The 24,995-nt window shown below is 44.0% G+C and overlaps 1 non-coding gene across 1 annotated transcript; it reads left to right on the top strand.

The window, feature by feature from the left end:
• Nucleotides 1-20,157: 20,157 nt before the first annotated feature.
• trnat-ugu (transfer RNA threonine (anticodon UGU)) lies at nt 20,158-20,230 on the top strand. Its single transcript has one exon. It is a non-coding gene; the product is annotated as a tRNA-Thr (tRNA).
• Nucleotides 20,231-24,995: the final 4,765 nt, after the last annotated feature.

The following is a 24,995-nucleotide window of genomic DNA, read 5'->3' as shown; positions in this document are numbered from 1 at the left end:
TAACTGGTCTATAATTCCCCATCTTTTGTCTACCACCTTTCTTAAACAGTGGTGTCACATTTGCTCTTTTCCAATCTGCTGGAACTGCCCTAGATTCCAGCGAATTTTGGAAAATTACCACAAGTGCACTTGCTATTTCTCCTGCCATCTCCTTTAGTACCCTGGAATGCATTCCATCAGGGCCAGGAGACTTGTCTATTCTTAGCTCCGTTATCTTGCCCAACACTACGTCTTCCTTGGTAATGATGGCTTTCAGGTCCTCACCTGTCTTTGTCTCTTTGTCAATGACTGGCATGTTATTAGTGTTCTCCACTGTGAAGATGAAGATGGACACAAAATACCTGTTCAATGCCTTGACCATTTCATCATATCCCTTAACTAAATGCCCCTTCTCATCCTCTAAAGAACCAATGTTTCCTTTAGCCACAATTTTTCCTTTTATGTATTTATAGAAAATTTTGCTATCTGTCATTATATTCTGTGCTAGTTTTTTTCTCATTTTCCATCTTCCTTTTCTTTATAGCTCTTCTTGTGGCTTTCTGTTGACCTTTAAAATTTTGCCAATCTTCTAGTTTCCTGCTGATCTTTCAATTTGACAGCCTCCCTTATTTCCTTCGACACTCATGGCAGATTACAGTCCTTCCTTTTTACTGGAATATACTTTTGCTGAGCATTTTAGTGGGTGGCATGGTTGGACAGTGGTTAGCACTGTTGCCTCACAGTGCCAGAGTTCCAGGTTCAATTCCTGCCTCAGGTGACTGACTGTGTGGAGTTTGCACATGCTCCCATGCCTGCGTGGGTTTCCTCCCACAGTCCAAAAATGTGCAGGTTAGGTGAATTGGCCATGCTCAATTGCCCGTACGGTTAGGTGAAGGGATAAATGTAGGGGAATGGGTCTGGGTGGGTTGCTTTTCGGCGGGTCGATGTGGACTTGTTGGGCCGAAGGGCCTGTTTCCACACTGTAAGTAATCTAATCTAATCCAATTTTCAAAAATTGGAAGTCCTCCACTGCTTGTCAACTGTCCAACCATAAAGTCTTTGTTTCCAGTCTACTTTCACCAACTCCTCCCTCATCCTATTGTAGTCCCACTTGTTTAAGCACAGGACCCTGGTATTGGATTTTATCTTCACACTCTCCATCTGTATTCTAAATTCAACCTGTGATCACTCCTTCCAAGAGGATCCCAAATTATGAGGTCATTAATTATTCCTGTCTCATTACACGTGACCAGATCTAGGATAGCTTGCTCCCTTGTGGGTGCCATTACATGCTGTTCAAGAAAACTATCGTGGGTACACTCAATGAACCCCTCCTCAAAGCTACCCTGACCAAGCTGGTTCAACAAATTGACATGTAGGACCTGTCTCTCCCACTGCTTTAACCAAGATGTGTGCTATTTATTTAATTTTGTTTATTAAAAGTTACCCATTTAACAATTAATGCACAAGTTATGATGGAAATATCACTATACAAAGCTTTTAGAAGTCTTGACTTTGTGTCTAGAAAAAGAAAAGAATACACTTGCATTTAGGTAGCACTTCTCCTAACTAGAGGATGCCCCAAAGTACTTTACAGTCAGTTCAGTGCTGTTGTAATGTGGGAAATGCAGAAGGTAATTTTCACAAAGCGAGTTCTCACATACAGCAATGGGATAAATTTTTTTTAGTGCTGTTAAATGAATGAGAAATTTTGGTCACGATTGCAAGACGAATATCCTGCTTTTCTCTGACTAGTGCCATTTAGACCATAAGACCATAAGACATAGGAGTGGAAGTAAGGCCATTCGGCCAATCGAGTCCACTCAGCCATTCGATCATGGCTGCTGGGCACTTCAACTCCACTTACCCACATTCTCCCCGTAGCCCTTAATTCCCCGAGACAACAAGAATCTATCAATCTCTGCCTTGAAGACATTTAGCGTCCCGGCTTCCACTGCACTCTGCGGCAATGAATTCCACAGGCCCACCACTCTCTGGCTGAAGAAATGTCTCCGCATTTCTGTTCTGAATTTACCCCCTCTAATTCTAAGGCTGTGTCCACGGGTCCTAGTCTCCTCACCTAACGGAAACAATTTCCTAGCATCCACCCTTTCCAAGCCATGTATTATCTTGTACGTCTCTATTAAGTCTCCCTTAATCTTTTAAACTCCAATGAATACAGTCCCAAGATCCTCAGCCGTTCCTCATATGTTAGGCCTACCATTCCAGGGATCATCCGTGTGAATCTCCGCTGGACACGTTCCAGTGCCAGTATGTCCTTCCTGAGGTGTGGGGACCAAAACTGGACACAGTACTCCAAATGGGGCCTAACCAGAGCTTTATAAAGTCTCAGTAGCACAATGGTGTTTTTATATTCCAACCCTCTTGAGATAAGTGACAACATCGCATTCGCTTTCTTAATCACAGACTCAACCTGCATTTCGGATGCTTTACTCGAGAGGTCACATTGGGCCTCAGTTTAATGTTTCACCTGAAAGACAGAAACAGTGTAGCACACCTTTGGTAGTGCGCTGAGTATATAATGCTGGATTTGTCATAAGCTTCTGCACTGAAATCTGAATCCATCATTTCTAATTCATAGGTGAGAATAGAGAGGTTCAAAAGGTTTCTTGTGATGCAATGATAGTCTCTATCTCTGGACCCAGAGGGCCAGGTACAAGTCCTACCAACTTCAGATGAGTGTATTAACATCTACAATTGTAATGTTGAAGATATAACAACCCTCTGTTACATCTTGATGTTGTTTGCAGCTCATTACAAGGATGTTATAAACACAATAGAGCTGGTGTGTTGTTGACTCATTGGAATGGTGACAGAGATAAAGGGTTAAAGTTATGGCAAAGTACCCAAGAAGTTATCTTTTGACAGAGCTGAGAAGGGGAACCGTTCAGAAAGATGAAGGATTATGAGTTTGTAATTAGCTTTAGTGTTTCTGCTGGTTGGTGAGATGGTAGCGAGAGGGTATGCGGAGAGAAAAGAGGATACAAGGGAAAGTTGGAAAGATGTTTTCATACTGGAAGTTGGTTCAGATGAGGAAAGCTTCAGCACAAGTCATAACTGAAGTGGAGTCCATAATTCTCTTAAAATTAAACTTTAGGTATTGATAGATAGAAATGGAACATTGTCCACTCCACTGCTCAAGAATCCTGTCAGGTGTACGTAGGATCTTCAAAGGCATATTTATATCGCCTGCTTTGGGAGCACAGATCTCTTGGAAATGTTAGAGTTTCAACTTCGACAACAACTCACATTTGTAGAGCACATTTAGTGTAGTAAAGCACTGAAAGATACTTATAAAACAAAATTTGACACTGAACTACATTGGTGCTATTGGGATATATCAGGATAGGTTACAGAGACAGTTTTTAGTGGGTACCTTAGAGGTAGAGAAAGAGATATTGAGATGAAAAGGGAATTTGTGAGCTTAGGCTTGAAGGAAGAACCTTCACTGCAATGCGAGTTGGGGATGCACAGGATATCTCAACAGTTTGTTCAACAGAAATTGCCAGAGAAACTGAGCAAGTCTGGCAGCATCTGTGGAGAGAAAGCAGAGTTAATGCTTCAGATCCGGGGACCTTTCTGCAGAACTCTTCTCCCTTCTGTTTCTGTTTTGTTCCTTATTTTCAGCATCTGCAGTTTTTTGGCTTTTTTTGTTTAAAGTATTTTTTATATTCACTCATGGGACGTGGGCATCACTGGCTGGGCCAGCATTTATTTCCTTTTGCTAATTGCACTGGAAAAGGTGGTAGTTAGCTACCTTCTTGAACCGTTGAAGTCCTTGGGTATAGGGACACCCACAGTGTTGTTAGTAAGGGACTTCCAATGCTGTGACTCAACAACAGTGAAGGAACAGTGGTAGTTCCAATTCAGGATGCTGAGTCTGGATAGGGTCTGATAGCTTGGAATGGTTTGCAAATATGGATGAGTGTTCTAGAATATAGATATCAATGCCAGTTTTAAAATTCCAGTGCTCGACTTACAGGAATATTACTTCAGTGTAAATATTCCCATTTAACTGTTCTCATAATTGTTGTACTTTCAGATACCACAGTGACAAGATGTGGTGTTCTGGGTTGGATAGTTCATTATTGCCGCTCCTTCTTTACCTACACTTAGTCTAGGGCCTGTCTATTATCGACATTTGAGGATAGATCACAGTGGGTCTAAACAAAAGAGGTGTTTGCCTTACATAACGAGACAGTTTATTGCATGATAGCAACAAGCACAATTGCATGAACTTGCTAGATGCAATTACACAGGACTGTCAGGAGCGGTGCAATCATGTGACATCTTCAGATTGGGTGGAGCTGAATGTAACATGAAAGTTAACTCCTTCAAAATCATTACCTCATACACAATACCAGGGTCTAAACGGAACAAAAGGCACTTTGCTTAAGACAGAATAAATTTTAAAAAGAGAAAAATATTTTGTTACACAGTTTGCAAAGAATTAAAGTGCCAGGTTCCAAAGGTCATCACTCAGTTCTGTTTAAACAGTTATAACCTTAAAGTACCCAAGGAAGCCATTCAACCATTGTGCCTGTACCAGCACTTATCACGGTTGCACTTTCATCCTCATCAACAGTATTATCAAAGCATCACTGGTACCACAAGTCCTCCTTCTTGACCATGTGTTTGAAGTGTATGGATTAAAGGATACCTCCCATGCATCTGTGCTGTAGAAAGAGGTGCGAAGAAGAGCCAGCATTATATTCTGTGCTATTAGGAATATATATATAATTAAGATAGTATTAGGGGAGCAGTGAGACATGTCTCACCCGCCTGGCTTGCACTGTTTTATACAAACAGACACCGTAATCATTTCTCTGGCCTGTGCTCTGTCTGAGCTAGTGATCACTTCTATTTTTAGAGCAATAAGTTGTTTTAAGTCCACTCTACATGCGCCAGGGAGATTGCCCTTCTGAGCCCTGACTCATACATCACACACTGAGAGATTGATCTCTCGTTTCCCTTCCTGATTATTTCAGCAGGTTTGCTTCAAGCATTGTCAATACTCATTCTCAGCTCATTAAAAATCACGGAGCAGCTCTGAATTGCAGCATACAACAATATACAGAAAGATAACTAGCATTGCTCTTGAACAGAATAGTTTAAATTCATGGCTTATTGTAGAAAATCCCGTTCCTCTTTACATGAATTATAAAGTTGTAATTGAGGACTGAATGCAGAGTTTCTTTTCTGTTAACACCAAGGCAGACACACTGATGACCAACCAAAAATAATGCATTTGTATGATGCCATTTGTGACCCCTCTCCTACAAGTGGAAACATGCTTTCAGCATCCACCCTGTCAAGTCCCCACAGGATCTCTTAAGTTTCAATGTTACGTCAGTACTGCACTGAAATGTTGGTCTAGCTTTAGTACTCAAACCTCTGGAGTAGGACTTGAACCCACAATCTCCTGTCTCTTGTGACCTCTGAGTCAAGGCTGACACTTTGGCCGTACACTAATTCTGCTACAGAAGTCCCAAATGAGGACGTGATGGAGTGGGCTACAGGAAAATGGGTATGCACATATTGCTTCAGTTACACAACAGAATTAACAGGAAATTCAAGTAAACCAATGTGCATTCAGTCAATTGCACCCTGCACTATGGAGAAGCTTACAATCCTTGAAAATTTTCATGCTTACACATCTTTGTGGCAAGAGAGAGAAAGATGAAATTGTCCTTTGCTCAAAGTGCCTCAGTGACCTCCCTTGTGCAGCTGGGAGAAAGTGAGGACTGCAGATGCTGGAGATCAGAGCAGAAAAATGTGTTGCTGGAAAAGCGCAGCAGGTCAGGCAGCATCCAAGGAGCAGGAGAATCGACGTTTCGGGCATAAGCCCTTCTTCAGGAATCAGGAACCTGAAGAAGGGCTTATGCCCTAAACATCGATTCTCCTGCTCCTTGGATGCTGCCTGACCTGCTGTGCTTTTCCAGCAACACATTTTTCATCCCTTGTGCAGCTGCACAATACCAACTGTGAGAAATTCATTTCCTCTCCCGCTGCTGCCAAATGTATGTAGTTCATAGTCGCAGTTGCCTTCATAGCCACCAGTGTAGTGGCCATTACCCTCTCTAAGGTTGGAGTTGGAGTAGCAGCAACTGGCAGATTTCAGGAATATGTCCTTAGGGAAGGGCTGATGTCTTTAATCATTGCTTGTTGCTGCAACTCTTGCTACTTAAGAAAAAGATGAAAATTGACAGGATGCTCCTGCTGTAACTTTGGTCAAGTTGAGAGAGACCCACAAACTGTATGTGTACTTGGAAAGGTGGATTGACTTTTTGTGCTGTTAAAGATGCCCTATAGAAGTACACTTCCAATATCCATTTACACATAAAACATAAAAAAAAAATGATGTTATAATGTTGGCTAAAGATTTCCAGATCTGCCCCAATCCCTTGAAATATAATCTCCTACAGAAAGTATTGGAAATCCTCTTCTCTTAATGCAGAATGTGATACAGATTTCAGGAAAGAATTGTAATATTTTCCTAAGTGACCATTGCTGGTACCTTGTGGGTATTTGTCATCTCTACCACTCTATTGTAGAGGGTAAGGTAAATTAATTGCCATCAATTTTCCTTTGCATTTACTTTCTCTTGGACCCATCTAATGTTTGTGGTAGAATATATAACTGTGGAGGTACTGTTCCTGCATAACAAGAGGGTTTATTGGATGATTGCTATTAGTACAGGTACATTTGGCCAGGCACGATTATTAGGATTTTGGGGAGCTGGTACAGATACATCTGCTCCCTTCAAAAGCTTGAGTAGAACTCCTGGTCTGTACAGCACTAATTTCAACAGAGATTAGAATTTGGATAACTGCAATCATTTTTTAACATCTTGAACCTTTCATATTTTGCTCACAGTCGAGCTCTACTCCATTTAGTATCCAGACTTTGTTTCTGCTCACTGTGGTGCAGCTTTGACTCCATTTGAAGGATAAAAAGGAGTTTATAATTTCTGATTTAAGAACTCCATCATTTGAATGTCCTGGATCAGGCATCTTATTAAGAGAGAGGAAACGTTTAGCTGTGATTCTCATTCTTGTATTTTTCCGAGTGTAGTAACTCTGCCCCTGGCTAAGTGAGTTTGACAGCTGGAACTGTGCAAGTTTAGTGCAGTCTAGTCATTTTTATTTGATCAAACCATCTTTTTTTCCATAGATGCCACTGGCTATTCTCTGTATATTTGAAGATGGGATGTCTCAAAAAGCTGATGTGACTGTCTCCTGGGCACTAGTGAAGTTATAAAAGATAGGTGCAAAAACAAATTACACAGAGTTTGCAGCACAGGTACAGGCTCTTCAGTCCACTCTACGTATTTAAGCAACACTCAAGCCTCACTCAATCTATTTACTTTGGCTATCCCTATCAGCATAATCTTACATTTCTTTGTGCATTATTTACCTCCCTATAAAAGCATCTGTGGAATTCACCTCCACACTGTGTGATAACACGATATATATTCTCAGTAAGCACATGCTGCTGTTGTTCATTGGTAAGATCTTATAAACAGATAGGTAGGAGGTACAAATGACATCTGTTCTGAAACTATTTAAAGGGGTAAGTTCACTCAGCAGTGGGGCAGCAAAATGGCAAAAGTGAGGACTGCAGATGCTGGAGATTAGAGTCCAGATTAGAGTGGTGCTGGAAATGCACAGCAGGTCAGGCAGCATCCGAGGAACAGGAAAATCGACATTTCGGGCAGGAGCCCTCCATCAGGAATGATGAGGCAAAATGCAGACTGGGTGATGCTTTGAGGAACACCTACATTCTGTTTTGAAAAATGACCTTGAGCTTGCTGTTCGAAGTGTGTAGTGCTGGAAAAGCACGGCCATTCAGGCAGCATCCAAGGAGCAGGAGAGTCGACGTTTCGGGCATAAGCTCTTCATCAAGAGTGAGACTTGTGGGCCAAGGGAAGTAAGACATAAATGGGAGGGGGCTGGCCCTGGGGATGAAGGTAGCTGGGAATGCGATAGGTAGATGAAGGTGGGGGTGAAGGTGATAGGTCGGAGAGGAAGGTGGAGCAGACAGGTGGGAAGGAAGGTGGACAGGTAGGACCATTCAAGAGGGCGGTGCCGAGTTAGGAGGTTGGGACTGAGATAATGTGGGGGGAGAGGAAATGGGGAAACTGTTGAAATCCACATTGATCCCAAGTGATTGGAGGGTCCCAAGGCAGAAGATGAGACATTCTTCCTCGAGGCATCCGGTGGTTAGGGTTTGGCAATGGAGGAGGCCCAGGACCTGCATGTCCTTGGCAGAGTGGGAGGGAGAGGTAAAGTGTTCAGCTACAGGTCGGTGGGATTGGTTGATGTGGGTGTCCCAGAGATGTTCTCTGAAACGATCTGCAACTTGGTGTCCTGTCTCCTTATTGTAGTGGAGACCACATCGAGTGCAACAGATGCAGTAGCTGACGTGTGTGGAAGTACAGGTAAATTTCTATCAGATGTGGAAGGATCCTTTGGGGCCTTGGATGGAGGTGAGGGGCTGGTGTGGGCTAAGGTTTTGCACTTCTTGCGATGACAGGGGAAGGTAGGTTGGTGGGGGTGGTTGTGGACCTGACAAGGGCATCGCGGAGGGGATGGTCTCTCCGAAATGCAGATAGGTGTGGGGAGGGAAGTAAATCTCTGATGATGGGGTCTGTTTGTAGGTGGCAGAAATGACAGAGGATGATGTGGTGTATCTGGAGGTTGGTAGGGTGGAAGGTGGGGACCGGGGGGAATTCTGTCCTTAATACTCCTTAGCACCACACTCTGATCTCCAGCAGTCCTCACTTTCTCCTGAGCTTCCAGTTACCTACCATTTTAACTGTGTTCCCTGGCCAAATTTTCTGTCTTGTGCTTGCTGAAGTGCTCCAGCGAAGCTCAGTGCAAGCTGAAAGAACAGCATCTCATTTTCCATTTGGGGAATCCTGCAGCCTTCAGAAATCAATATTGAGTTGAATAGTTTTAGAATTTGAACACCATCTTCCATGTCCTTTACCCACACCCACACCCCAAGCCCTGTCATGCCATGATTGCTTTCACCACAGATAACCCATTTTTACCAACTCATAGTTCCTATTATCAACATTTCTCCTTTGCTGGCTTATAATCACCCATCCCTTTGCCTGTCTACTGACTCCTTTTGCCCTCCAGTCCCTGTCATTTGCATATATACCACCTTTTCCTCGTCACTGTCAATTCTGAAGAAGGGTCACTGGCATAAAAAATGTTAAACATGCTTTCTCTCTCCACAGATGCTGCCAGACCAGCTTGGTTTCTCTGGAAATTTCTGTCTTTTTTACAAAATAGGGCCACCCTTGAATTTATATAACAGCTTTCAGTCAACAGAAAATGCACTACTTTTGAAATGTGGTCACATTTGTGATACAGTTGGGAAAATGCTGCAGCTAGTTTGCTCAGAGCAACATTCTCGAAATAGAAATGTGGCAATGACAAAATTGTTTATTTTATTATGTTGTTTAAGGGATAAAGTTTGGTGAGCACACTGGATACAATACTCCTACTCTTTTTTTTCTCCAAAAAGTACCATAGGATCTTTTGCTTTCACCTGAGGAAACAGGCAGGAACTCAATATAACATCTCAGTCTAACAATGGCATACCCAATAGTGCAGCTCTCCCTCAGGATTGCAATGATTATGTGCTCAAATGTTTTCAGTGAAGACTTGATTCTACAGCCTTGTGACTCATAGGCAAGATGATAACCAGTCAACTAAAGCTGACAAGATAGGGAAAACTCCCATACAGACTTCTTCAATGAGGTGTCCTACTTATTTCCCTCCTTTACATTCTGCATTGAGGATGAGTTGCTCTTGGTGACTTCAAGCCACAGTTAAACACTAATAGTATCCTTTCCTTACACTCTTCTATTCCTATATCCTCACTCAATACCAAATTAATGTTGTTACAAAAATACTTGATAGTCAATCTCATCACCTCACTATACCTTAAGATCCCGATCTGAATGACCACTTCTATGTCTCCATCCCCTTCCCCCACCTTGCCCTTTCTCTCCAAATCACAACAGGATCCCCACTTAGGTTTCAGATATGACTCTTGCTGTTGATCATGTGGCCTAATGTATGTCAACCATGGCTCAGATTCCAGGGACTTGAGAACACAATCTAGCTGACATTCACAGTACAGTACTGACAGAGTACCACACTGTAGGAGGTTGCCTTTTTGAATGAACCAAAGCCCTCTTAGTTGGAACCAAAAGATCAAAAGTACCGCTATGGAAAAGTGCAGGAGAGTTCTTCTGGTGTTTCAGTCAATATTTATCCTACAATTAATATCACTAAAACAGATAATTTACTCATTTATTTTTTTGCTGCTTGATAGATCTTGCTTTCTGCAAATGGGCTGCCACATTTCATAAATACACTTCAGATGAAATTCATAGGATGTCAAGTTGCTCGAAAATGTGAAGGGCACTATAGAAAAGCACATTTTTGCCTTTGACGGTGGAAGTGCTGTCTTGCAGCTTCCCTAAAAATTATTTCTCAATTATCAATGTCCATTGCTCCAAAGCTGCATATTACGCTCTATACATTGGCTTGCTATCTGCTCTTTCTGCTCACCTTTGCCTTTAGTGCTGTTGTTTCTCTCAGTAATTCGTTGATTCGCAGCCTTGCTGATGCCCTTCAATATAGTCCCACCTGCATTCCTTTAAACCAAAGGGCTGTAAACCTGGGTTCTGAATGCCACCTGGTTATTCGTTGACATTCCACCCATTGAAGTTAACTGAGGACTAGTGTATACAGGCCGACCAATTAATTAAACTGCTGCTGTTTCCGAGAACCAATCTCATCCCAGAACTTTGCTACCAATCCACATGCCAACTTCCTTTAAGGTTAATATTCCAGACATTTACTTTGCAGATTATTTTAGACAAGATACAGGTCTGATCTCTGATCACTTCCCTCAACAGTGACTTCCACCATTTGATATATAAAGTGAGAAAAAGCTCACTTTGCCCCAAAGTATAGAATGCTCTGTTTGATGGTGATAAAGGAAAACCTAGTGACCAGAGACAATAATGATTAGATCATCAAATGGATGGAAATGTAGATAGCTTCGGCCCCTGGGAATGTAGAGTTTGGGTTAGATAAGGTGGAAAGTACAGTATTAATGGAAAATGTCATTCTACAGGCAATTCCAGCCTTCAGAAGTCGACTTCTGAAGAACAAACCTGATTTCTGGTAGTTTCTTTTTTTAGCAGATCACAGAGATTTATACTAGGTATCAGCCGACAAGCTTATTCTTTACTCAGTTTTTTACCACTGTGTTTGAGACTGTTATTGATGCAGTCGAACAGACAAATGCCTCTGTATCTGCAACCTCTTCATACACATTAGTGGAGATTATCGTCTGCCAGTTAGATGTGAGTTGGGAAGCTTGTGTCCAGTTTTTTTTATTGAAATAAATAAAGGGCAGAAATTAGTTGTTGTCTCAGGCCTCTGTCATTCTTTTTTCTATCTCTCCACTGCTGTCTCCTCATTTAAAACAATTGTTTCTCTGGCTGCTGTGTGAAGCTGAACATGAGATTGTAGTCCAATTTGACCCTGAGATGCCCCTCGCCCCATTCATCTTTCCACCACTGACCACTTTCACCTGCGTCCATCTTACTATCATCACTCCAACCTCATCTCAACAGCTGCTGCAACTCTCATCCAGTCCTTATTTACTTTTAGTGTTGACTATGCCATCATACTCCTGGTTGGCTTCCTGGTTTGCACCCTCAGTAAACACGAACTCACCCAAAAAAAACCCTCACCTATAACCTAACTCTCACTAAGGGCTGGATTTTACATCAATACGTATATGGAGGGTGAGGGATGAGGGTGGGGGATATTGCTCATAAAATGCGATGTGTGACCTACCCACTGCTACCTGCCCCTCTTCAATCTGTCAGAAATTTTACTGGAGAGCTGATGGAGGCAGTGGGTGGTTAAGCCACTCTTGTGTCTTTTGAGCCCCTTAAGTGGCCAATTAATGGCTAACTAAGTGCTTCATCCTGCCCACCACTGTTTGGCCCACAGCAGGAGATATTTTACAATGCCAGGTGACAATAATCTTGACAGCTTTAGTTTCATGATCCGGCTTTGAGTAAATGAGGAGATGTGGTTTAGGAATGTGCTGAACATATTGGAGGCACCACTCTCTTCATTCCAACCTCTCCCCCGACCCCTGCACCACCAACTGCTTTTATCAGACTGGCTGGGACTACAGTGCAGCAGCTCTCTAAGGTGGGAATTCCTCCCAATTAACTTTAGCCAATTAATGTTGTTCCCAGATTTAAATGGCTGCAGGGCTGTCAGATGCATGGAAAGATGGTCCCTGCCCAGCCTTTAAGCCAGAAGTGGGGAGGGCAGTGGGCTCTGTAAAATACTGTCCCAAGTCTTGTTCGCCCTGTCTTTGGTGACAGTAGCAGCAGCATATTCTTGTTTTCAAATTCTTCCAAGCTCACTTCTCTTCCTAACTCTGTAACATTATTCACCACTAAAGCTACTTAGATCCTTGCACTCCTCCAGTCCTGACTTCTTGCGTGTCCTGATTTTCAACACTCCAAATTTGGCAGACATGTTCGCCCTTGGCTAAACTTAGGATCTGGAATTCTCTGCCTAAATCTCTTAGCTTGGCAACCTTTCAACTTCAGTTAGATACTCCTTAAACCCCATCCCATTGACCAAGCATTTGAACAGTTGTCCACATATCTTCTTGACATCACTGGTTGCTTTCCTGTGAAGTATTTTGGAAAATTTTAATTGCTAAAGGCCTGTATGGATGCAATTTGCTGTTGTGGTCATGTCCAAGGTTACCAACCTGATTAGCTGTGTTTAACAGTTCCATTTAACTTCAATCAGTTTTTGGTCAATTTCAAGGCTGGCAATTATTTCAGAAAGGGAAATTAACAACACAGTAAGGTTCTGAGCAATGTGAGCTATGGTCAGATGAAGGGTTACACCCAAAACATTGACTTCTCCACTACCCGATGCTGCCTGGCTTGCTGTGTTCTTCCAGCTTCCTTCCTGTCTACTTTGGATTCCAACCTCTGCAGTTTTTTTTGTCTCTAACCCTGGGAAGATATATGGCAGAATTGGGTGAGGTATACAATGAGGTATACAATGATTGTGACTAGGTCAGCCAGGTAGAACTCATATAGAATCATAGAATCCCTACAGTGTGGGAACAGGCTCTTCGGCCCAACAAGTCCACACTGACCCTCCGAAGCATAACCTACCCAGACCCATTCCCCCACCCTATATTTACCCCTGACTAATGCTCCTAATCTACATATCACTGAACACTATGAGCAATTTAGCATGGCCAATTCACCTCACCCGTACATCTTGGGATTGTGGGAGGAAACCCACGCACATGTCTGCCAAATTTGGAGTGTTGAAAATCAGGACATGCAAGAAGTCAGAACTGGAGGAGTGCAAGGATCTAAGTAGCTTTAGTGGTGAATAATGTTACAGAGTTAGGAAGAGAAGTGAGCTTGGAAGAATTTGAAAACAAGAATATGCACGTGGGGAGAATGTGCAAACTACACACAGACAGTCGCTTGAGGCTGGAATTGGACCTTGGTCCCTCACACTGTGAGGCAGCAGTGCTAACCACTGAGCCATCATGCCAACCAAAGGATATGAATTCCCTAATTGGGGCTGTTATTCTGGTCTAATCAGGGAGCCTTGGCTGACAGATATAAACACTCTGACAGCTAGATCTGAGGGAACTGGATCAGTGTCAAGAACTCTTCAAGTGTAAATAAAGGGGGACTTGGAGGTGGGACATCAGCTTCTGTAGAGTTATTTCAAGGCCCATCTCAATGGCAAGATCATTTTGCTCCATCTTTGACACTTTCCATATGTGGCATTATCAGTTGCTAATTGATGGCATTGAATGCTTGTTATGCTTCGTGTAAGTGGCCCAACATGCCTAGTTAATATTCTGCTTCCAAACTTGCCAAGCCCATCTACCAATTTAGCCATCAGAAAATCCTGACATGGAAACCAGAGCATGTGCCTGTTGGATTGAGCTCACCAATTGCTCCAAACTACCACCATGTGGCCCATGACCAAACTGCAGCCCAGGAACCAATCCCTGTACACCTGCTGCATATACCCTTCTTCCTCTTACATTGGCATTCTGTCAACCTTCACCACTATCCTGGCAGTTCTGCAATGCTCTCCCATTTCATCTAGAAGCCTAGGCATACCTAACAGGGCTACATTAGGTATAGTTACTCCACTGGGACAGGCGCACAGCACATGGTTTGGACCAGACTCTTTATCAGGGTTGCTTGCTTGCTGTGCTAGTGCACATTCACCTGGCACCTTCTGGTATGCTGTGCCTTGCAGTGCCAATTGGCTTTGTCACACAAACAGGCAGCTGGCTGTTCTGCTCAGTAGTCCTCTGATGAGGGCATATACATATTGCTGTGTATTGGTGTGCTATGCCAGTGTAATAACTGTACCATAAGTCAATAGCTTGTGCCATCTGCAGCAAGCGGTTCGCCATGTCTCAATATCTAAAAAGAATAATCTTCACTGAAGTCCATGGGGTAGTAATCAAACATTGTGCTCAGCATCATCAGTCAATGGTAGCCTCCTGTATCAGTGCAGATCTTCAGCAACAGTCAGCTATCGGATCGAGGTGACATCTCACACCGAGGCTCTGTGCCTCAGTGCTCCAGGAAGTGGGTCACAGTCAGTTCTTTGTCTCCACTGGGGCCAGTCCTGAGGGGGAAGGACTGCCACAGTTGTGGGCAGGTTTAGCTATCAGCCAGACGTCTGGGCAGATCTGGTCAGGACACCCTATTGGGTCCTTCCACCGAAAATAAGGCAGAAGGGTGGTATCGTGGGTGGAGGTCAATGCAAGCAGGTGTAGGTGCATGGAGCTGGATTGGGCAGTTACCTTGAGAAGTGTGAAGCCTTGGGGATGACAGGATAGGCACTTGGGAAGGGGGGATGATGTCTGGGGTCTCACTGGCACATTCAGGCTGAGGTTGAAGGTCACTGATGAGGACCACTCACTGTTGCCTTCCATTGTGAAACAGATGGGAGTGTGCATTGGGAAAGTAAGCAGCTGGCTCCACACTCAGAATGTGCAGGGGAGTGCTGCTTTCACAGAAGAGCAGTGCTAGCTTCAGACCCATGCACTGGTCATGACCCAGGCTTGTAGGGGCCTGGTCATCCTGTGGCATTCACCCTGTCTGTGTGTTTCCACTCCCTGAGAGCCAGCTGAACTATCTGGAATAATGAACAGGGGATCTCTAAGATTCCGGAATAATCTAATGTCACATATACACCAAGCTTGCCGAGCTTCCATGTGATGTTTCACACACTCAGCGCACAGGCTCCACTCTTTGTTCCTCATTAGTGCTCATGAAGGGATGCTGGGGTCTGCAACAAAGCATCTGAGCCTTACATAGAGTTATGAACAACCACATGAATAGTGGGAAAACAAACATTTATAATGTAGATGTGAACTATTTTCATCTGTGCCAATGATGTGCGTTTTATACAGTTGCCTCTTCCTCTCCTTCCTGCTGTGTTGTAATGAGTTCCCAGTTCTAGAGCTAGGGTGGAGGGAGCTCACTCCACAATGGAGCCCTAGACTGTGTTTTTGTGAGGAATCCCCAATCATGCTGATGATCTTTTCACCAGAGACATGTAGACCATCTACGACCTGAACCTCTGAGGGTTAGGGTGTGGCAGGTGGGGTGCAGTTGGAGGGCCCCAGCACCTCTGCAGTGCCCTCAGTAGAAAGTGCCAAGGGGCCTGAGTGTGGATCCTTCTTTGGCTGTGTGCATCCTGGCACCACCCTCTTCTCCTTGTGAGGAAGGGGCATCTGGATTGAGGTCAGATTCCCCACCCCTCAACCTCTCATCCTTCCTCCAGTCCTGGAGACTAATAGCTGGGGCAATGGAGTGCAGGTAACCATGCCTCACCAGCAGACCTTGTGGATGCTGGGCTTGGCCCTCCATGGTAACCCCAACCTGTTTGTGTAAGCAGCCAGGCAGTCACATGATTCACCTTTTGGGAAGTGAGGGCCATTGTGTCCCGTATGCCTGCCTGCTGCTGCTGCCCTTCCCTGTGCATTTGAACAGTCCTTCATTGCTGAGAACCCAGTGTCTTCTCCTGCCAGAGACTGAGCAGCTGCCTGGTCTCTGACAGGCCCCTCACCGGTCTGTGAAGCTGTAGCCGTATGGTGCTTGTTAACTCATGATCATATACTCTGTGCATTTATAGACCCCACTGAGGAGACACATTGGATTGGTTGTGCAGGAGGCAGCCATGCCAATGCTTCCTCCACCGTTATCTGCAGAAGCCGAGGAGATGGGTCTTTTGGAGGAGACGGGTTGGTCTCTGCAGATATCCTTTGGAAGTAGGGTATACCGTCACTGTTCAGTAACAGTGCTTGATGCATGACACTGACCGCCTGGTTAACATGAGAGTTGCAATGGAATGACATGAGATACATATTCAATTGGTGAATATGGATGTCTCCGCATCCTGGAGAGTGTAGGAGTGATCCCAGTCCTCTCCTACAACAGTAAGGGTTTTGCCTTTGTAGAAGGTGAGGACATAGCTATTGGGCATGCCCTCCACCAGATGGTATCACTTTGCCCTGTTAATGAGAAGTCTTTCCCTGTAATAACAGAAAGGGGCAAACAAGTAAGATGCAAGTGGGTGGCACAACTGTTATTGCTGGCACATGTTGGAGGAAAGGTACTGAGGGATTTTGAGGAAGTGAGGAGGCAACACGAGGGATGCAGCATTGGTGGTGTAGAGGGCTGGAGCTTAATAAGAGCAAGTATGGGAAGGTTTGCATGCAACATTGGCGGTGTCAGAGAGCATGGAATTAGTGTGAGATATAGAGTATCCCATTTGCCCTGGAAGAACAAAGAAGGTGACTGTATCCTTTGTACCCTGAAGGTGGTATTGGTCCAGGTGGTGATCTCTGATCAGGCTGGCAGCTTCTGATGGTGCTACCTCCTCTGCTTTCCTCTGGGAATGGCTGTGTTCCAGGATGCAGCCTTTTTAATCAAGGGACTTGGTAGTACAGCCCATGAGATGATGGACCAGTGTCACTCTGGCCTCCCAGTTGCTCCATCTTCCCAGGAAAATCCCAATGGTCCTTTAGCCCGGGGTGGCTCATTAATTAATCTTAGGCCATTGCTTTTGGGTGGGTATATTCACTGCCATTTATAACCAATCTCCAGCAAAAATGTGCAGAGGAGGAATAAGTTGGGGAACCAAACCAATGCACAACTTCTAGGAGAAAGTGAGGACTGCAGATGCTGGAGATCAGAGTGAAAATGTGTTGCTAGAAAAGCGCAGCAGGTCAGGCAGCATCCAAGGAGCAGGAGAATCGACTTTTCAGGCATGAGCCCTTCTTCAGGAATGAGGAAAGTGTGCCAAGCAGGCTAAGATAAAAGGTAGGGAGAGGGACATTGGAAATGCGATAGGTGGAAGGAGGTTAAGGTGAGGGTGATAGGTCGGAGTGGGGGTGGGGACGGATAGGTCAGGAAGAAGATTGCAGGTTAGGAAGGTGGTACTGAGTTTGAGGGTTGGGACTGAGACAAGGTGGGGGGAGGGGAAATGAGGAAACTGGAGAAATCTGAGTTCATCCCTTGTGGTTGGAGGGTTCCTAGGCGGAAGATGAGGCGCTCTTCTTCCAACCGTCGTGTTGTTATGGTCTGGCAATGGAGGACTCCAAGGATTTGCATGTCCTTGGTGGAGTGGGAGGGGGAGTTGAAGTGTTGAGCCACGGGGTGGTTGGGTTGGTTGGTCTGGGTGTCCCAGAGGTGTTGTCGGAAACGTTCCGCAAGTAGGCGGCCTGTCTCCCCAATATAGAGGAGGCCACATCGGGTGCAGCGGATGCAGTAAATGATGTGTGTGGAGGTGCAGGTGAATTTGTGGTGGATATGGAAAGCCCTTGGGGCCTTGGAGGGAAGTAAGGGGGGAGGTGTGGGCGCAAGTTTTGTATTTCTTGCGGTTGCAGGGGAAGGTGCCGGGAGTGGAGGTTGGGTTGGTGGGGGGTGTGGACCTGACGAGGGAGTCACGGAGGGAGTGGTTTTTTCAGAACGCTGATAGGGGAAGTGAGGGAAATATATCCCTGGTGGTGGAGTTTCTCCCCATCCTGCCCTAAAGCTGTTTGGGAGATCTTCACCCTCTTCAGGTCTCCTGGACTGGTTGCTAAATCGATGGTTCGGAGAGGAATCCCCAGATTTTGTTTTGCCAAATTAGCATGGTTTGAGGGTTTTGGAGAGTATATATTGAGATACATGAGATGCTTCAATTGTGTATCACAGTTTGTAGGAAGAAAGGGTCTTACATACTATTATTACTCAGTTGCTTAGTTGTGTCTGAATGTTCCATTTGTCAGGTGGTGCTGATCTACTTTATTCGAATATTAACAAGTCTAAAGCTGTCATACCATACGATGATCAACAGGTGGAGCTTGACCTTTGAGATATCTCAGAATGCTCCATATTGTTTCAATTTTGCTTTAGATCACATCCATTTCTGTCAGCGTCTCTCATAACTGGCCCAAAGTCAGATTCTTTTCGACTAATGGGAATGGTTTTGCTTGTTTATTTAGTTAGTGAGTTATTGCAAAGCTCGTATTGGGTAATACAGAGGAACCTCAATTATCCGAACGAGATGGGTGGGCACTATTTCATTCGGATAATTGATTATTCGGTTAATTGATTCAATGCCTCTCCTCTGGGGCTCGGAGTTTTCATGAAGTTTCCTTTTACCTCGCTCTGCCTGCCTTGCTCCCTCTCTCTGTCTCAGGGTTTGTTTCTGAGCAGACACACACTTGTGTATTAAGGGACCTGCAGCATTGATGAAGCCTCCCCCTCTCCCCAGCCCAGTTCAATGGGATTGACCCAGAGGGAGCGCTTGCTAAGTCCGTTCCTTGTTCAGGAGACTAGGCGGCAGCACACCGCGCGCGAGTTCCTGCTCCTCTGTCCACCCTTGCACCCCTGCCCAGACATCTCAGAGTGTAGTTGGATTGAAGAAGATGAATATAAATAACCTGTAGGCAAGGCTATAGAAAGAGCTGCAAACAAAGGTGAGAATTTTAAAGCTGAAGGCAGAATGCGGGAGACTGATCATGAGTTTGTGGGAATAATCAAATGTACAATGAGCAAAGGCATTGAGGAACTAAGAGGGAATGGAGTCAGATGATGTTATGGAATGGAAGTAGACAGTCATATCAAAGGTGGGGATATGTGATAGGAACCTCATCTCAAAGTTGGATTTGAGACACTGGCGTTAAACAATCTGTTTCAGTCTCCAAGAGTTGCTAGAGGGAGGGTTGCAGCCCATTTGTAGTGGGAATCATAGACCAAAGTCTTCAGTCTTCCTAACATTCAATGGGAGAAAATTTTAGCTTATTACTTACTGGATGTTTAACAGTCGGTATGATCATTTAGAGACAGTTCTCCTTCACTGAAGTCTTCTTCAGTAGAACTCCTCTACAACTTCACCTTCTTGCAATCTTACTCCTGTTTTACCCTTGTCCCCAGCTCTGACTGTGGTTGACTCAGGCTTGATGTCTCACCAGACGCACATCCTTCCTTGGGTCTATCATAAGATTTATGTGGGGTATGTAGGCAGCAGGGTAAGGTTTGAGTTGGTAGGAAGGTCAGCAAATTGAATATTTAGACTATAACAGTTTGAAAATCAGAAGAGATTTAATGATGTTGGGGAAGTCAGCGATAAGAAGGAGAATTAGGTATTAAATATACCAACATTTATAATGGATTCAACTCCACCACAGGCCATAGTCCCAATAATGCATCTCCCAATGCGTTCTATGTAATAATGGCCAGCAGTATTTTCTCTGTTGTGATTGGGGGCTGCAGCAGTACCTGCTGGGTCAGTTAGTTCCTGGTGTCTCCACTTGTGTGCTTAATTGTCATGCAAGAGAGGGTATTGTGTCAAGGAATGTTATACAACCTCTCAGCTGATATGATCATAGCAATAGGGATTGGTAGTGTGGCTGAGTGGTCTAAGATACTGGATTTAATTTCCAGTCTCAGTTGAGGTGTGGGTTCAAATCCCACTGCTGCCAGTGATCCAATTGTTCTGGCCACCCATCCCTTTGCTATTTCACATTTTGCCAGGCTCCATAGCTCAGTTGTTAGAGCACTGGTCTTGTAAACCAGAGGTCGTAAGTTCAAACCTCACTGGGGCCTCTTTGCATTTAGCACAGTTGCCAGCCCCCACTCAGTTTCAGCACTTGGTCATCGTTGTGATTTGCATGTGAGACTGAGGTGTACGTGAAAATCACACAACACCAGTTTATAGTCCAACAGGCTTTTTTTTTGCAGCTGGTAGGGTGGCCAAGCGGTCTAAGGTGCTGGATTAAGGCTCCAGTTTCAAAGGAGGCATGGGTTCAAATCCCACTGCTGCCATTTGAATGGGTGGCTCAGTGGTTAGCAGTGCTTCCTCACAGTACCAGGGTCCCAGGTTTGATTCCAGACTCAGGCAACTGTCTGTGTGGAGTTTGCACATTCTCCTTGTTTCTTCTGGGTGCTCCAGTTTCCTCCCACAGTGCAAAGATGTGCAGGTCAGGTGAATTAGCCACGCTAAATTGCCCATAGGGTTAGTTGCATTAGTCAGAGGGAAATGGGTCTGGGTGGGTTACTCTTTGGAGGGTCGGTGTGGACTGGTTGTGCTGAAGGGCCCTATTTCCACACTGTGGGGAATTTAATCTAGTTGAATATGGCAGTGTGTGTAACCTGCGAGATGTGCTCATAAGTCTTTCAGCAGTATGAAACATAGGAGGATAAGGTTAAGTATATGAGTGTTAGGTATAAGGATTGATTGATGGGGGCTGTCTGTAGATGAGTGATGGGGATGTAATAAATTGAACAAAGGGTGAGGTATGTAGATGGGATATGTATTGAGCTTGACCATCCCTGGGAGATCATTGAATGACTTGCAAAACTGCATCCAGACCTTTGAGGCTTGACTCCCAGCATTGGCCTCCATGGCTGCCTGCTCCCATTGCCAATTAACCACTGTCTGGAAAACCTCTCAGCCCACTGTGTATACAGGACATGCTCCTAAACTCCACCTCCTCCGTAACATCTCAAGTGTAATATCTGACAGCATTGGAACTCAGTCTTCACTCTTTCCCAGGTCCTTCTGCTGCACCCACAATGGTTGTAGGCTTTATATAAAGCAGTCATGCAGGCTTCAAGTGGTACTTGCCACCTCTAATATTTGCCTCTTGCTGCAAAACGGTGTCTGTTAAAATCACTGGATACAGGTTAATGGTGTATTGTGATCCCTATAGCCATTGGTTGGGGCAGGAGGGAGGGCACTATCCAATTTAAACCCCTCTTTGTTTCTTTCATCCTGATGAGGTGGAATACCTCATTTATTCTGTATACATCAAAAATTCCAATGTTGTAATGTTATATAAATTAATTCCAAGTAGTTAACAAGCTGCCATTCTATATTAAAAGAAAGAAACAGTTAGGTTGATTCCTTCCAGTATACAACAAATGTTCCCTCTCTCTGACTTGAAGATGCACAATGGAAATCAGTCATTTTGAAGCATGGAAACTTTGTCTCAATAAAATGGATGCCATTGTGTTACAACAAGGATGCATTTCAAAACGCATGAGGTGTGTGCAAGTAATGTTGGCGCTGGTGTAGTCAACATGCCATTGTGAATGGCTACATCTTCGCAATTTACACAAACCCTGTAGTGTTATAACCAGAGCTATGACAGAGTTACTGCTAAATGGAAAGCAGATTTCAAGTAGAGATTTGTTGAAATTTTAAAACAACTCATTAACGCTGCTGTTAAAAGTTATTGCTTTGGACCGCTGTTGTGAGCAGACAGGAATTGGCTCCTTTTAAATGAGACTTTTCATTCCAGAACAACACATATTGAGAACACCAATTCACCATATGTTGTGCCACACAGTGTTTGACTTGGATAGAAAGCAGGGCAATTCCCAATTGACGTTTATATTTGTCCAAGCACCCCCTTGCCTTGCTTATGCATTTATTGGCCACAGTCCACCATTTTGCTTCAATTGCAAAACTCTAATCCTTATTTTCAAATTCCTTCAGAGCCTTGCTCTCACTCTCTCACTTGTTCCAGTCTAACACTTGTCTGAAACCTCAGTCCTCCTCCAATTTTGGCCTCTTGCATGTTTCTAATTTCCTTTACTATACAATTGTGTCTGTGTGTTCAGTTACCATGACTTGTGATTCCCACTCTAAACTTTTCTACCTTTCTATGCTTTCTCTTTTATGATAGAGAGCTCACTTCTGTGACCAAGCTTTTAGTCACCCTTGTGAACAACCTGATATAAATGAAAGTGAAAGCTGGGATACTCAGCTGGTCAGACAGGATCTATGGAGAGAGTACCAGGTAACATTTCAGATTGATGATCTGTTGTCAGAAATTTGAAATGGAAATGCAAGTTGTTGTGATTGCTGTATGTAAAGCGTGTTTTCTTTTCTTGTAGCCTCATTACCTTTACTCCCACCTTCAAAGCCCAAACATTCCTCTGGTCCGTTTACACCAAATCTTTTGGCAATCTTCCCAATTTCCTCCAGCACCCATTTGTCTGCATTGGAATGTCGAGACCAAGTTAAGAAGATCATACCGGTCGTTGTGATAGTGAGTGGCTGCTATCTTTGGCCTTAGTCTTTCACACTGGAAACCTCTCGTCTCTGCTGCTTTCTTCTCTAATGTTTTTATGTTGCCAGGAGTTTAAACTTTGACAGTGCCATTCAAGCTGCTTAGTTCTTTGAAGGGATAGGAGTCTGAGCAATTTCCAAACCAATGAAACTTATGTCACTTCGGTTTAGTGTAGCATAGCTCACAGGGGAGAGGTGATGACCTGGTGTATTATTGCTATCCAGAGATCCAGGTAATGTTCTAGAGACCTGGGTTTGAATCCCATCATGGCAGCTGGTGGCATTTGAATTCAATAGGAATCTGGAATTAAGATGACCATGAAATTGCTGTCAATTGTCAGGAAAAACCATTGTGTTCGCTAATATCCATTAGGGAAGGATACTGTTACCCTTACATAGTCAGGCTTACTTATGACTCCAGATCCACAGCAATGTAGTTGACTTTTATCTGCCCTCTGGACAATTGAAAATGAGCGATAAAGGTTGGCTTAGCCCATGACACATGGTAGATTGGTTAGCAAGGTTAGATCACTTGGAATCCGGGGGAGCTAGCCAATTGGATACAAAATTGGCTTGAAGGTAGGAGACAGAGAGTAGTATTAGAAGGTTGTTTCTCAGACTGGAGGACTGTGACCAACTGTGTGCCGCAAGGGTCAGTGCTGGGTCCACTTCTTTATATAAACTATTTGTGTTTGCATATAGGACGTGTGGTTAGTAAGTTTGCAGATGACACCAAAATTGATGGTGTGGTGGACAGTGATGAAGTTTGTCTCAGAGTACAACAGGACCTTAATCAGATGGGCCAATGGGCTGAGGAGTGGCAGATGAGATGAGTTTAGGTAAATGTGAGGTATTGCATTTGGGTAAGGCAACCGGGGTAGGACTTCTACAGTTAATGATAGGGCCCTGGGGAGTGTTGCCAAGCAAAGAGGTGTAGTGTAGTTTCTTGAAAGTGAGATGCAGGTAGACAGGGTAGTGAAGACGATGTTTGGCACGCTTGCCTTCATTGGTTAGTGCATTGAGCATAGGAGTTGGGATGCCAAGTTGCGGCCGTACAGGACATAGGTGAGGCCACATTTAGAATAAGGTTTAGTTCTGGTCTCTCTGCTATAGCAATGACGTTGTGAAACTTGTGAGGGTTCAGCGAAGATTTACAAGGATGTTGCTGGGTTTGTAGGATTTGAGCTATAGGGAGACGTTGCATAGGCTGGGGCTTTTCCCCAGAAACGTCAGAGGCTGAAGGCTGACCTTATGGAGGTTTATAAAAACATGAGGTGGACGGATAGGGTGAGTAGCCAAGGTCTTTTTCCCAGGGTAGGACAGTCTAAAACTAGAGGTTTAAATTCAGAGGGGAAAGATTTAAAAGGAATAACTTTTTCACAGAGGGGGCGATGCAAGTATGGAACAAGCTGACAGAGCAGATGATGGAGGTGGGTTCATTTAAAATGCATCTGGATTGGTACACGAATAGTACAGGTTTAGAGTAATATGGGCCAAATGCTGGCAAATGGGGCTAGGTTAGTTTAAGATATCAGGTCAGTGGGGAATGAGTGGGACCGAAAGTTCTGTTTCGATGCTGTATACAGAGGATCTTCATTTATCTGAATATTGATTATCGGAATTTTGGATTATCCGAAGAAGATTTCAAGGTCCCTCAAAAACGTTATATCAAAGATATATTCGATTTACGTGTACTGAAGAACATGTGAAAACGCTGGCAAAAAACAAAGGAACACAAGCAGCTCAAGGATCAGCACCTGGATATTTTTTAGGTAAGGGTTGTTAAACAGTCCTTTGCAAAAGTAAGTGTTTTACAGAGTATTCCCATCACTTTACCAGGTCGTTCATGAAAAAGAAATGGCCGAGAATGTAAACGCATGCGTGATGTGGTGCCTCTGCCTTTCTATCGCAAGACTGAGTTCCTGGAGACTGACAAATGCTCTTCCCATTGTAGAAGCTGTTTGGGACCTTGTTTAATGCTGCCGTCACCACTCCTTGCCAAGTGGCAACTACTGCTGCACTTATAAAAAGTTTTCTCATGTTATCATTGATTTATTTTGTTCACCCTGTGAAATTCATGCCCTCTTGCGTTCAATACATTAAGATTATAGATTTAAACAAATTCTCCAGCAGAGCACAGCGTTAGATCAGTATGGCTTCCCTTGTTCAAGGTAAAATCGATTATCCGAATAATCAATTATCCAAACAAAATAGTGCCCACCCATCTCGTTTGGATAATCGAGGTTTCTCTGTAACTCTATGACACTCCCGTCCAGTGAATGAATTAAAAAAAGA

This window comes from Chiloscyllium punctatum, chromosome 40 (genome assembly GCF_047496795.1).
Source record: "Chiloscyllium punctatum isolate Juve2018m chromosome 40, sChiPun1.3, whole genome shotgun sequence".
Taxonomy (NCBI): Eukaryota; Metazoa; Chordata; class Chondrichthyes; order Orectolobiformes; family Hemiscylliidae; genus Chiloscyllium; species Chiloscyllium punctatum.
The sequence above is the reverse complement of the archived record's forward strand: the minus strand, read 5'-3'. Positions and strand labels throughout refer to the sequence as shown.